At 49.2% G+C, this 2,543-nt stretch overlaps 1 pseudogene; it reads left to right on the forward strand.

Annotated features, from left to right (window-relative positions):
- The first annotated feature begins 1,626 nt into the window (after window positions 1–1,626).
- Window positions 1,627–2,116, forward strand: LOC109378433 (immunoglobulin heavy variable 1-46-like; annotated as a pseudogene).
- Window positions 2,117–2,543: the final 427 nt, after the last annotated feature.

Below are 2,543 nucleotides of genomic sequence, written 5' to 3' on the forward strand. Positions count from 1 at the left end.
TCAACTCAGTAGGGCCCCATACAGACCCAGTGAGTATAACCTGCCCTGGGGTGTCCACAGATGGACACACATGTGAGATAAATTAGGAGATGACATGGGGGCACGAGAATGCCCACTTATTTACTGGACCTCCCTTCTGTGATGGGTACTGTGGGGGAGCTGGGAGTGTGAGCAGAGCTCCAGCCCCATGGAGCTCAGGGTCTAGGACAGATTTAGTGAGAATTAGGACCATAGAGGACAGAACATGATGTTGGGTGGGTTTCAATCTCCACCCAAGTAAATGAGGAATGAGAGGTTATTCTGCTGTAGGGAAGACAGAGACCCCATGGGGGGTGGATGTTCTGGGGACTGAACATAATCCCATGGGGCCATATGTGCCTGTGGGAAGGAAGGGCCATGTGGGGACCCCGTGGGCATGTGGGGGACAGAGAGGCTGAGCTTAGCACACAGGGGTCGGGACTGTGCTGGGGTCTCTCCTTGAGGGAAATATTTCCCAGTCACAGAGGACACAAGAACCGTCAGGATGGTGTCTCTGTGACAACAAGTACACACAGGAATTTGGTGAAGGAAAGGTCCCCAGACACTGGTGATACGTCATTGTAAACACTGTTTCCACTTTGCTGGCTGCTGAGAATAGGAGACATTAGAGTCAGAAGTAATTCAAGACTTGGTCCTGAGAACAGCTGAGAAATTTCANGTGAGGAGAGAGCTGTGAGCTCACAGCCCAAGGAGGGTTTTACCCTGGAGCCTGCAGAGAAATTTGCATGTGGGGCAGCCTGGTCCTTATAAGTGGGGAGCACATGGGGCCAGTCACCTCATGACTTACTTGGTCCTGAGCACATGGAATCCATCTGACCCACATGACGTTGGTCTGGGAAGGGAGAACACCTGGTTTATGAGGTACCTCAGAATCAGGTCCCATCATTCAGAGTTTAAGGATACTTTTTGGGTAGATGAATGGATCACACTGATTTGATCTCACAGGGCATTAACTATGTAAAATCACCTTTGCAAATCTAAAGCAGCACATTAAATAGACTCAACATCGCCCAATTTTATGATCATTATTTTATATAAAGTAATACTTTGATGTCTTTATAAAAAAACATCAAAAACAAGATTTCAGCAAAAACTGTTAAGTGCTGTAAATATATTATTCTATTGGATGAATTTGCCAAACAAAATTCCAATAAATTGGGGTTTCTAGGATTTCAAGATGACTAGATCTGGATGACAGGATGGTTTTACCAATCTGAAATTTTCATAATTTTTGGACACAAACTAACTGCAGGATGGAGACATTCAGGTCAAAGCCCAGAACGGGCTCAGGTGATTCCCATGTCAAAGTGGAATTCACAGTGAGGAGTACATCCTGGGGAGGCTTAGCTTCAGTGGGAGGGTCTTTGTCTGCACAGATACAGGGACCTGGCAGGGACACACATCCTCCAACAAGGATTAGGATGTGGACCCTGAGACACCCCCTGAGCATGGTCCCTGTGTCATCCAGCTTCTCTCAGGTTGGCCAAGTCTTCAGCTATTTAACCCACTGCTCATGAATATGCAAATGAGCTGAGGTGGGCGGGGTTAAATGGTGACATGTTTGTGCCCTGAGAGCATCGCCCCACAGCCACACGCTCCCCCACAGACGTCCTGACAGCACAGCCCTCACCATGGACTGGAGCTGGAGAGTTCTCTTCCTGGTGGCAGTGGCTACAGGTATGGGGCTCCCCATTCCAGGGCTGATGAGGGGACCTGGGCCAGTCACGGGGGTTCCACCCACTCCTGTCTCCTCCCCACAGGTGTCCACTCTGAGATCCAGCTGGTGCAGCCTGGGGCTGAGGTGAGGAAGCCTGGGGCCTCAGTGAAGGTGTCCTGCAAGGCTTCCGGATACACCTTCACCAGCTACTGGATGCACTGGGTGTGACAGGCCCTGGGACAAGGGCTTGAGTGGATGGGGGAGATTAATCCTAACAATGGTGCCACAAACTACGCACAGAACTTCCAGGGCAGAGTCACCATGACCAGGGACACGTCCACCAGCACAGCCTACATGGAGCTGAGCAGTCTGAGACCTGAGGACACGGCCATGTATTACTGTGCGAGAGACACAGTGTGATGAGCCACATCCTGAGAGTGTCAGAAACCTTGAGGGAGAGGACAGCTGTGCGGAGCTGAGGAGGTGACAGGGGCAGCTGGGCACAGCCTTTCTTTGACTTAGGGTTATGGATATAGAGACGAAGGAACTGCTTTTGTTAATTGTCTGTGAAACATGTTGAGTTCTGTGCTGGCTAACCAAGTCCCAGGAGGATAAAAAATAAACTTTCTTGGTGTTTTCTTATGTTCAGGCTGTAAGTGTCACCATGATGGTGGATTGGAACATGACATCCCTGAACTGAGTCCTCACAAGATGCCAGAACCTTNGGATATAGAGACGAAGGAACTGCTTTTGTTAATTGTCTGTGAAACATGTTGAGTTCTGTGCTGGCTAACCAAGTCCCAGGAGGATAAAAAATAAACTTTCTTGGTGTTTTCTTATGTTCAGG

Source organism: Hipposideros armiger, unplaced genomic scaffold, assembly GCF_001890085.2.
Source record: "Hipposideros armiger isolate ML-2016 unplaced genomic scaffold, ASM189008v1 scaffold_1983, whole genome shotgun sequence".
Taxonomy (NCBI): domain Eukaryota; kingdom Metazoa; phylum Chordata; class Mammalia; order Chiroptera; family Hipposideridae; genus Hipposideros; species Hipposideros armiger.